Source organism: Octopus bimaculoides, chromosome 7, assembly GCF_001194135.2.
Source record: "Octopus bimaculoides isolate UCB-OBI-ISO-001 chromosome 7, ASM119413v2, whole genome shotgun sequence".
Taxonomy (NCBI): Eukaryota; Metazoa; Mollusca; class Cephalopoda; order Octopoda; family Octopodidae; genus Octopus; species Octopus bimaculoides.
Genome location: NC_068987.1, coordinates 21,597,870 through 21,610,203, shown reverse-complemented (window position 1 = coordinate 21,610,203; position 12,334 = coordinate 21,597,870). Strand labels below are relative to the sequence as shown.

Sequence of the window (12,334 nt, the reverse complement as noted above, 5' to 3'; positions counted from 1 at the left end):
ATATATACATGTGTATGTATTTATGTATGTGTGCATGCTTGCATGCATGTGTGTGCATGCGTGAGTTGATATGCTTGCAACATTAGGAAATTACACTCCAGCTTTATCAACAATACAGAAGTGGGCCACTGAATTTCGGAGGAAGTCTGGACATCCTGCAATTGCCACCATATAGTGATGGATGACAGGCAGTTGACTATAAATCAAATAGCCAATGCTATTAGCATATCCCATGAGATTGTTGACAATATTTTGCAGAATGAACTTGGTATAATGAAAGTTTCTGCTCAATCGGTGCTACATCTTCTGACACCTAAGAGAAAAATCTAACATTGTTTGAGGAGATCCAGCTGATTTCTTTGAGCATTCCCTAACTCAAGATGAGATTTGGGTTCATCACTTTGAGCAAAAGAGAAAGAGACAATCTCTACCATGGAAACACTCCTCTTTATCCGTTCCAAAGACGGCCAATGCCATTATCAGCAAGGAAGGTGATGGCCTCAGTTTTTTGGGATGTTAAAGGTATTGTGTTTATTGACTATCTTCAAAAGGATCTCACCAACAATGGTGAATACTCTACCAATTAGTTGAGGCAGTTACGAAAGGCTATCAAAACCAAACAACTGATGAAAGGGGTTGTGTTTCATCAGAACAATGCTCCAGCACACAAGTCCTTCATTTCAATGGCTACTGTGGGTGACTGAGATTTTGAATTGATTGATCATCCTCCCTGTTCTCCTGATTTGGTACCATCTAACTGTCATTTATTCTGCAACATGAAAAAACACTTGGCTGGTCTCAGCAAAGTTTGGGTGATATGTAATGGATATTTTGCAGCTTCTCCAGGTTAGCTTCATTTAGATTCATTTCTGTTCTTCTGATATACACTGTGTTGTGAATAAATAGATATTGTTTAATCAATGATGGAAAGTGAAAAACACAAATAAGCAAATTAAGCTCTCTATCATGGTACTAGCTTAATTTATGACTGCTTTATAAACACTGATATTTACTATTGGTTGGGCAAGTCAGCTAGGTATATATTCTCTGAAGAGCAGTTAACAAACCATAAAAGTTCTGTCTGGAGATTCACCCTCTTCCCTACCTTCCCTCCAACTTATATGTATCATCTCAACCCTTGTTCTTCATTCATTATATTTGTCCCTTCACCCCAGTCTCCTCTCTTACCATCCTTCACTCTCCCCATATATATTCTTACAGCTTCTGCCCACACTCACTGTACTTTCTATTCTGTCACAGCCCACTTCTCGTTACCTTGATGTACCTTGAGTTTCCACTCTGACATCTCATCACTACTATTCTATTTTTCTTTCCACCAATATTACTCTTCTACAATGTGAGTAGCCATGTAGCTCCTCTATATCAAGAAACCTGTCTAGCCCCTTTCATATACTAACCTCTCATCAACTAGCCTATACTAATATTATAGCCCCAGTCATTTGGAAAAGACCTCACTACTGCAAACTGCATGGCGATCTCACTAGTGCTGGTGCTATGAAAAAAAGAAACAAACAGCCAGTGCTCTTTGTAGTGGTTGGCACTAGGAAGAGCATTTGACTGAAGCAAATATTGGAGCACAATGCAGTCTTTTAACTCATCAGACAGTCAAACTGTCCAACCTATGCCAGCATGGAAAATGGATGTTAAGACATGATGGTCTGTAACACGGAAAGGATACCTTTACATTCTTATTTAACCCACAGTTGCAGCTTTATAATATTTAAATATAGATGTATGTACATAGCATAAATTTATATGAAATGCTAGTAGGGACACTGTATTTCATTATACAAACATAACATACTACCTAGTATATTAAAAGCTTATAAGTCAATACAGCATCCTACCTGTGCCAGCAGTGTGATTCTATCAGTTTTTTAAGTTATCTCTAATAGGGACCGTATCAGATATTAAGTTGATAAGAACAGATACTACACTTTGATGTTAACCAAAAGGCTGTAGAGCAATAACTTTATGAGTCTATTACAGAAAGTCTATACATATTCAAATGAAGCCAGTCCACTAGCCTTTGTAGTTTTAATAGATTTTAATTTTCCTGGTCTCAGCTGGCCTGAGGGTTATATCCAACTTGGAACTATACAACTGAACAGGAGAGATATATAAATGATTTTTTTTTTGTTTTTTGATACTAATAAATGACTTCCTTGGGCAATAAATCATTGCCCGTCAATTTTGTAATGTCGAGGATGCTTTAGTTCAGTATTATATCTTTCTAGAGATTTTCTTATTAATTAATTTTTTCTAAGCCTGGGAAAGGTAAGTAGGGGCTGCAATATTGAATTTTGCACCCCAGAAAATTTTAGGAGGTGCAAGTGCATCACTTGTTCCCAAGCCCCCTGAGTGTGACACGTCTTTGTTTTGGCCATTATTTCTAGGAATCGAGTGACCATATAACAGTTGTTTTGTAATTTTGCTTGTTAATCTACGCTCCAAATCTCCATCTTAAATGCATCTGAGCACGAGGCCTAAAATTTGGTGGGTTAGAGAGTAGTAAACTGGCACTTTACATCATCGACCCCGAATTGGTACTTGAATGCAGAATAAGAAATGCTGCTAAGCATTTTATTTCTCTGCTTGCTCCAGTCAGGTTATTTGACATGACAGTCATCAACAAATACAGACATGTGAGTCAGTATATTTTTTTAAAAACTCTTAGAGAAGAGAAGTAATCTATGGTCTGCTTTTGGATTATATTTATCTCCCGAGTGGGAGGTGGGCTGAATCCTGGAAATACTGCTATACCAGGCCAACCCGTGGCAAAGGCGGAGCAAGCCCCTAACTCTTCGCCTAGTTCTAAAAATCAGTTTAATATCGATGGTCCCAAATAGGGACCGTATCAGATATTAAGCTGATAAGAACAGATACTACACTTTGATCTTAGCCAAAAGGCCGAGAAGCGATGCTTGAAACACGTGGTCCTACACATCTATATACATATTTCACTTTTGTACAGTAACTGATTTAGCAATAATATAATTTGTACATATTTAATTAGTTCTTCTATATTTTGTCATATCTTTCATTTTATTTCACACTAGCTGTTTTATCTAATCCTGTCAATCATAGAAGGTTAAGATTTCTTTTTAATGATATTATCCTAAGTGTAATTTCTAACTGTGTTGATTTGATAATGGTGAACATGAATCGAAAATAGAAATAACAACGGTCAAGTTCGTAATGTTCACGTGACTATATCTCACCAGTAAAACATTTATTACTCTTTATAAAAATTTTACTCAATTAATTATTTTTTTTAGTTATCATAATCCCATAAATTTTCTTGCTTTTCTGAAATATTTTATAATTAAAAAATAAACTTCGCCTTTGTGATATGAAAACTGAAGCGTCCTCTGTTTTTAGAAAATCTCTTATGGAGTTGTCACTCCTAATTGTGAGTCAAGGCTATGTGGTTATTCAAACCACTAAAAATAGCAGTCAAATTTGCATTGTGTTAAAGAAAAGAAAAAAAGTATATATTAAATAATGTGATCCTAAAACATTTTTGCTCGTAGATCTGCTTTCTCAGGACTGGCATTAAATATAAGAAACGTTGAAGACGTATATTTTGAGTACCGAAAGAGTTTTCTCTGTGTTTATTGGTTTAATAATTTCGCTTAGGCTTATATCATTTAGAAAGTAAAAGAAATAATAGCATGGCGTTAAAGGCATAACAACAGTTCAGTGCTCCACCTCGACTTAGTTTGTTCATGTGTTTCTCAGTATATATTTTTTAATGAAATCTTTTAACGACACGTTTTCAAAGGTGCAAATGACGGTTTATTGCTTTCACACGAGGCGGCCCGTGTTCGATTCGTAGCATGAAAACTTGTTTATAGATTCAGTATGATCAAATTGTTAAGAAGGTTGTTTCGTTAACTTCATGTTTTACTGTTTTCAGAATTTTTTTTCCAAAATATGCGGAAAAATACGGAGATTATGATTCTGAAAAAAAATTCAAAAAATTTTTTAAAGAATTTTTTTTTTGTAAATATACTGAAAAATACAAACATTATGATTCGGACAAAAATTTCAATAACATTTCTGTAGTTGCGGTTAGGATTAGGGTTAGGGTTTGAGGGTTTGAGGGTTAGGGTTTAAGGTTTAGAGTGAGGGATTTAGGGTTAGGGTTTTATGGTTGGCAGTTCTGAAAACTTTTGGGTGTGAATTTTACACGAGTCGACGCAATTTTTAACAATTTTTATCTTGAAAATCACCTGCATGAATTACACTGGTGCACGAATTCCATGGGTTTTCATGGTAGTAGATATTCTACATGGTGTACTTAGTTGTAAGCTATTGATACTTAAAAGGTGCAGGAGTATCACAGGAAGTTAACAGGAAAGTAGTCCTTGTGATGTGTGGCAGATGTGCAGGTACAATAAACCTAAGAATGTACAGAAAATATACACACATGTCTGGGGATGAAGATCCTGAGAAGTTGTAGATAGCTTCCACTACCTAGGCAGCCAAGTTAGCAGTTGCAGAGGATGCTCTGAAAGCATAGTTGCTAGAATAAGAACTGGTTGGGAAAAGTTCAGAGACTTATTACTTTTGTTGGTAACAAAGGCTTCTCCCTCAGAGTGAAAGGCAGATTGTATGATATCTATATATGAACAGCTATATTACATGGCAGTAAAACATGGGCTGTGACTACAGAGGACATGTAAAGCTTGATAGCAATGAAGCCAGCATGCTCCACTGGATAGGTAATGTCAGTGTGCATGTACAACATAGTGTAAGCGATTTAAAAGAAAAATTGGCATTTCTTTATGTAGCTTTCCTCATTTACAGGCATCACATGATCATACTAGTGCAGTCTTCTCTCTTGCACACTACATCTAATGCCTCTTATCCCCAATTTTTCTCTTCTACTTGTGGAGGGAACCTGTAGAAGAGGTAGATCTAGGAATACATGGGATGAAGTGATGAGAAATGATCTTTAGATGATGAGCCTCACAGAGGTGATGACAAGGGACCAAAATCTCTGGTAATTTGCTGTGCTTGAGAAGACATGTCGAGCTAAGTAAAATCATGGCCATCCATACATAGAAAGTTGTCCTTTACAACCATGTCTGTCCCCACTCACACATAATCTGCCCTGTCAAAGCACTCCTACAACCCATCTTCCCACTATCCATAATCACCACCCCCTGCAGACCTCACCACTATCCCTCACATGCCTATCTTTATATTCATCATGTTCTAACATATCTACCATACTCTGCTCCATTTTCTCTCACTATCACTTGCTACAGCCATGTCTTCTCCATCTCTAATTATCTTCCTTCACACTCTTATGGAACATACCCCTCTATCCCCTCCGTAATATTTATACTCCCCTCACTGTTCCCTGTAGATAGACCCCCAATACATCTCCAACACCATCTGTTTCCCTCTGTTCTGCTGCAGTAGCCAAGTATCTCCTCTATTGTAAGACAACTATCTCTGTCTTCTATTATACTCTAACCTCTGTCTTGTCTCACAGCCACTTCCTTTGGTTCCACTCCCTCTCTCACTTGAGAGCTCTTTGGCATCCAGTACTCTGTAAATGAGTTGGTGTTAGGAAAAGCATCAAGCTATAGAAACTATAGAAAACAGACAAATGGGGCCTGGTGATGCTCTCTGGCTTACCAGCTCCTGCCAAACTGCACAACCAACACTAGCATGGAGAAGGACATTAAATACACACACACACACATATATATATATATATATATATTTATGTGGAGAATGGAGCAACAAATACAAGAAGAAGCAATTCTGTTGGGCTAGTTAGCCGTTGTTTTATTGTGTGGAGGTTATGTAATGAGTCATTGTGGAGGTTGAGGTTATGTAGTGAGTCATTGTGAATGTTATGTAATAGTCATTTACGTACGTTTCAATCTAGCCAATGGTTTGGCAGATCTCATCAGAATGTTGAGGAGTATGTTAAGAGTTCGTGGTGCGAGGGATGTATGAGAAGTGATTGGTGGGTATATATATATATATATATATATATATATATACACAATGGGCTTTGTTCAGTCTCCATCTTTTAAGTGAATCCAAGGTTTTGGTTGGTTTGAGGTTATAGTGCCTAAAGTGCTGTAATTTGACTGAACCCGATACCATTTAATTAATGAGTAATTCTTATGCCTGCACCTAAATATGATGGTGATATAAATACAGGTACACCAACAAATTTCTCGCAACTGATGGTCTTGTACCTCCTTCAATGCAGATAAACTACAGTGGGAACCTTGTAATTTTCATGGTCACCAGTCTAGTTCATTGTACAACCACAAGTAGCATTTTACCTACCGTACGTTTACATACATTATTTACATTGCACTTGTTAGTGACAATACCAAATTTTGGGGTCTTCTTTAGTTTAAAGTTACTCTTTTACCTGTTTTACAACAGCTAAGAAAACAGAGAACCTGAATGATAGTATCAAAGTTGTTGGAATATATTGAAGAATTGGTGTTGGATGGTAATTGGGTAGCATAGTGATTGGTGTCAGGTGCAGTAGAGGAGACACGTGAGTTGTTGTCAATATTGGGTACATCCTGATTAGGTTGGAGCTTGGTCAATTCTTTCTCAACATCAGTCACATTTTCACAGTTGTAATTCTGCAGAAATTCAGGTTTCTGTTTTGACAGACAACAATCTCTCTTCCAGAATGTCTTTAGATTCTTCTAACTTTAGAAAAGATGGATTATGAAACTTGTCCAATACATCACCAACATTCTATATTCAACGTTCACCAAAGACTGGTCTTATACAAGATTATAGCATTGTGTTTGGAGTGTTCCTTCGATGTTGTTGTCTGTACCAGATATTTAAATATTGAATGGGTATAAAGATGACTGACATTCACCTCTTCATGAACCCCTTCAGTATTTGGTAGATATTTTCAAAGTCATCATAAATTTCATGTGAGACATTGGCCCCTACCTGGACAACTTCCCCAGACACAAATATTAACATTTATACTGCGTTCTACGTTATTACGCAAATCAACCTTCTCTCAATAAATAAATGTATATTCATTCAAAACCAGTTGTTTTCCTACTGAGTGTTGGCAACACCTATCTGTGCACATTGTTAAAATAAATTGGATCTCTGCATATGAAAACAAATGGCAGCTATTATCATGTAGCAGCAACATTTCTGCTGTCCCAAATTATTAGGCAGCTGCCCAATTTAAGTGTCATTATGGGTCAGAAATGTGATCTTACCTTGAATGAGAAGTCTACCATCGTGTCAGAGCTTGGAAAAGTAAAAACAACCATAGAAATATCAAAAATAGTGGGATGAGATCATCGAACAGTGAAAAAATTTGTGCTGTCTCCTATTTCTGTCCGGTCAAGGGCAGATAAGGGTAATTCGAGGGTTGCTTTGAATCATACTTTGTCACATGTGTAAAGGAAAGTTGTGCGGAATCCATGTCTGACAAGTAGGTACGTCTTCCAACGTTGTGGCAGGGAAGACGTATAGAAAACTACCAGGTGTCACCTTTTGAAGTAGGTAGCCAGGAATGTTAAACCTGTTACAAGGCCCCCTCTGAAGGTTGTTCATAAGCAGAAGAGACTGAAATGGGCAGAAGAATACAAGAAGATAAATTTATCAATAGTTCTATTCACTGACAAATGCCTTGAAGGACCAGATGGCTGGAGTAAAGGTTGGGTATCAATCAGAGGGAACCGTCCTCATAGTTTGAGACACCAACAGGGGAGAGGTGGGGTCCTGTTTTGGGCTGGCATTGTTGGTGGTATGATGGTTGGGTTATGGAAAGCCCCAGATGGCATTAAGATGACATCCAAAATGTATGTTACCTTCTTAAATCACAATTTTCAACCGTGCTTTAAAAAGCAAAAACTTTCATTCAAGAGAAAGCTGGTCTACATGCAAGATAATGCACTGTCCCATGCAGCAAAGGATTAAGGAATACCTGCAGCAAATAGGCTTCTGTGGAGGTCGTTTGATGGAGTGGCCACCTTGTTTCCCTGACTTAAACCCGAATCAGAACTTGTGGAGTGTCCTGAAGAGGTGCATTTACGAAGATGGACTGCAGTTTTCAGGTAAAATTGCTGTCTGGGATGCTGCTCAAAGTATGACACAAGAGGATATCATCATCTTGACAAATTCAATGGATCAGCACGTAAGGAAGATTATTGCATGTGGAGGATCATACATTAGGAGCTGTATGACATCACAATCCCATGATTATTTTCATTCAAATGTATTATGTTTACCAATAAGTCTTTTATGAATAATTTTTTGTTAAACTTTTACTATCGAATTAAATGTTTGTTCTGACACAATCATTTTTATTATACTTGCCTAATAATTTGTGACGGCGAAAATGTTGCCCAATCACAAAAATGGCTGCCATTTGTTGGCGTCTGCAGATACAATTTATTTTAACAGAATGTGTGCAGTTAGGTGTTGCCAACAGCCAGTGGTTTTGAACGAATATACATTTATTTATTGAGACAAGGTTCATTTGCCTAATAATGTGGGACCCAGTGTATTTTATTCATTAAAAGATTACAAAAAAAAAAAACAATCCTCAAGTTTACAATGCAATTTTTATTTTATTTTAGTATGTTTTCTTTAATAAAAATGCTGATTTTGAAAATATATATCATCTATTAAGGACTCCAACCAATTTTTTCTTTTTTTTAACAAACATTTGTTAAACTTTTTATGCATTTTATGAGACAAACTCAGAGTTAAAATTTTGCTGTGATGTTGTTTCATGGTAGTTTTTTTTTTTTTTTTTTCCAAAACATTTTCATTTCTTGTTAAAAAAAACAAAAAAAAAAACAAACTAAAACAAAGAAAAAATAAGAATCCATATAAACAAAAATAACAATTGTCAAAAGTTAATATTCATTTCAAATTTTTGGCACAGGGCCAGCAATTTCAGGGATAGGGTAAGTCAATTACATTGGGTGTAGTCATCAATGGGTACTTATCTTATTGACCCTAAAAAAATGAAAGGCAATGTTGACCATGGCAAAATTTCAACTCAGACCATTAAAAAAAGATAAATTGCTGCTAAGCATGCTAGCAATTCTGCCAGCATGATACCTTGTAAAATTTCAATATAAAAAATATCGTTTTATACTAACAGTCATAGAGCTGAACAAGTATGACATTGAGATGAACACCAGCATTAAATGTATAATTACATAATAACTTTAAATGAAATGAATTTAAAAGCATGGCAATGCATGGGCTCTTTTATGGGTGCCACATCAGCTCTTTTATGTGGCACAGTCACAAGTGCTTTATATTACCACATACAGACATACTAATACATATATATAAATATACATATATATATATATATATACAAATAAAAGGGTAAAGGATTATTATTTTATTAATAAATTAATAATTTTTACCAAGTATTTCGGTATGTAAAAACCATTATCGGTAAAGAACTTATTTCAAAGTTCTTTTAAATTTATAAACATAATTAAGGGATCAGCAACAGTTGCTTCACCACATAAAGTGCACTTTAACTGCTATTTCTGAATTTCAGTATGTGGTGAAGCAACTGTTGCTGATCCCTTAATTATGTTTATACATATATACTAATATCTATATATATAAAGATGAGAATGTGTGTCTGTCTGTGTGAATCCCTAAAACTCGAGAACTATACAACCGATTTCATTCAGAAGTATTAAACAGAGACACCCAACCCAATCCAGTGGAAATTGAAAATATTGTAATTTCAGAGGTGGAGACCATTGACACCAGCCCTGCAAGTAAAACAGAAATCAAGAATGTAATCAGAAAATTAAAAATGGAAAGGTAGGAGGAGTTGACATGATAACACCAGAGTTATTGAAGGCAGATATTGAAACATCCACAGACAAACTGCACAGTATCATTTATGATATTAGGGATCAAGAGAAAATACTTCATGACTGGAAGAAAGGACTGATTATCAAGTTACAAAAAAAAAAAGAGATCTATCTGAATGTGGAAACTGGAGGGGAATAACACTTCTAGTAAAGTGCTAGGAAGAATCATAATTACGGGATCCAAACTGGTATTGATAAGCTCAGATCTGAACAAGCAGGCTTCTGTAAAGGAAAAAAAAAAACACAGAATAAATCTTCTTCTTGAGAAACATTATCGAACAATGCTTAGAATGGCAATCTTCATTGTATATATTCTTCAATTTCGAAAAGCTTTCAATTCAGTTCATAGGGACAGTTTATGGGAGATCATGAGGCAGTATAGCATACCAAATAAAACTATCAACATTAATGTATAAAGATGGTGAATGTGCAATACTGGACGATGGTGAAATTACAGAATGGTTCCAAGTAAAGACAAGGCTGCATTATGTCTGGACTCTTGTTTCTACTTGTCAGAGACTGGGTGATGAGGAAGATCACCATGAATAATAACAACACTGGGATAAGATGGCAAATGATGTCATGCCTTGAAGGCCTGGACTATGCTGACGACATTGCTTTACTGACTTCCAGCCAATCACAGGTGCAAAAGAAAACCAACAAAATGTCAAGTCTTGCAAAGAGAGTGGGATCAAAGATCAATGAGAAGAAGACTGAGACCTTACAATTGAACAAGACTGACCCTATTCGAATAGATGAAAAGGACACTGAAGAGGTGGATGAGTTCACCTATCTAGGTGTAAAGAAGGTGGTGGAGGGAAAGATATAAGTAGAATCAATAGAACCAGAAGTGTTTTTATCAAATTGGACAAAGTATGGTGATCAAAACAGTTGGGAAGAGATACAAAAATCAAACTCTACAAATTACTGGTAAGACCTGTACTTCTTTATGACTGTGAAACTTGGAAAATGAAGAGTAGTGATCAGAGAAAACTGGATTCTTTTCAGTACAAAGACTTGAAGAAACTAATGCAGATAGGGTAGCCAAACAACATGTCAATCGATGAACTCAACAAAATAACACAAGTCTCCAGGATAAGCCAAGAAGTAAAAAAAAGAAAAGATGGAATTTGATTGGACATGTATTGAGAAAGGAACCCGATTATAATTGCACGATTGCTTTGACTTGGCAACCTGAGGGGAAGAGAAAAGTTGGTAGACCAAAAACTACATGGAGAAGGATAGCGGAAAAGGGAAAGGAATAAAGCTGGATGGTCATCATGGAATGCAGCAAGAAAACTTTCAAAACAAGGGGATAAAAGGAAAACGAGCGTGGAGGCCTTATGTGCCAGCTGGCATGAAGAGGATAGACAGATATACACACACAGACATTTATAATATATATATATATTTGTTTATTCAATTTACTTGCATTATAAATTTTTTGGTGGTATGTATATATATATATAGGCGTGGCTGTGTGGTAAGAAGCTTGCTTCCGAACTATATGGTTCTGGGCTTAGCTCCACTCTATGGCACTTTGTGGCTTTAGGCCAACCAAAGCCTTATGAGTGGATCTGGTAGATGGAAACTGAAAGGTGTTGTGTGTGTGTGTGTGTGTGTGTGTGTATATATATATATATATATACACATACACACATATATATATATATACATATATGTATATATATAAAGATTCAGGTGAATAAGGCACTTGGTAAAGGTTGAGTCAGAAATAAAATGTATAGGCAGCAACTATAGATGAATACAAATACTGGTACTGAGATACAGGAAGAAAGGTATTAAGGTTATGAATACTGTTAATTGAACCTAACTGAGTATATCATCAGCCCTTGGACTAATTCAGAAACGCACATTATATTAAATATACAGTCCATAATATACTTCGGAACATGCTACAAGCACGTTCTGAGAGGGCTGAAACATAAATAAAAAAAAAATAACAAATAGCTGTTTCCAATGAATTTATATTTATTAATATACTCATTAATCAATTAATAAATTTGTTGGAAACAGCTGTAATGAATTGATACCTATCCCATATCATGAAAACTGTTCGATAACAATTATTCGAAAATTTGAAAAACAGTTATTCGAAATAAATATCATTTGTGTACTTGATTTTTAATTTTATCATTTTTGTTTAAATAAAATAAAAAATTTAGAATAATTAACATTTTATATAATTCTCCTTTTGAATAATTTTCATTCACACAATTTTCCATACGAATAAATATTTTTTGAATAATTGTTTTCGAACAATGTTCACATAATTCACCATTGTTTGCTGTATATATATATTATATATTATATATATATATATATATATATATATATTTATGTATGTATGTGTGTGTGTGTGTGTGTGTGTCTTTGTTCATCCCCCACCACCACTTGACAACTACTGC

General features: G+C 35.6%; 1 non-coding gene and 1 pseudogene across 1 annotated transcript; both read right to left on the bottom strand.

Annotated features, from left to right (window-relative positions):
* Positions 1 to 1,880: 1,880 nt before the first annotated feature.
* Positions 1,881 to 1,989, bottom strand: LOC128248407 (U2 spliceosomal RNA; annotated as a pseudogene).
* Positions 1,990 to 2,749: 760 nt separating this feature from the next.
* Positions 2,750 to 2,943, bottom strand: LOC128248444 (U2 spliceosomal RNA). The gene has a single exon (XR_008264673.1). It is a non-coding gene; the product is annotated as a U2 spliceosomal RNA (small nuclear RNA).
* Positions 2,944 to 12,334: the final 9,391 nt, after the last annotated feature.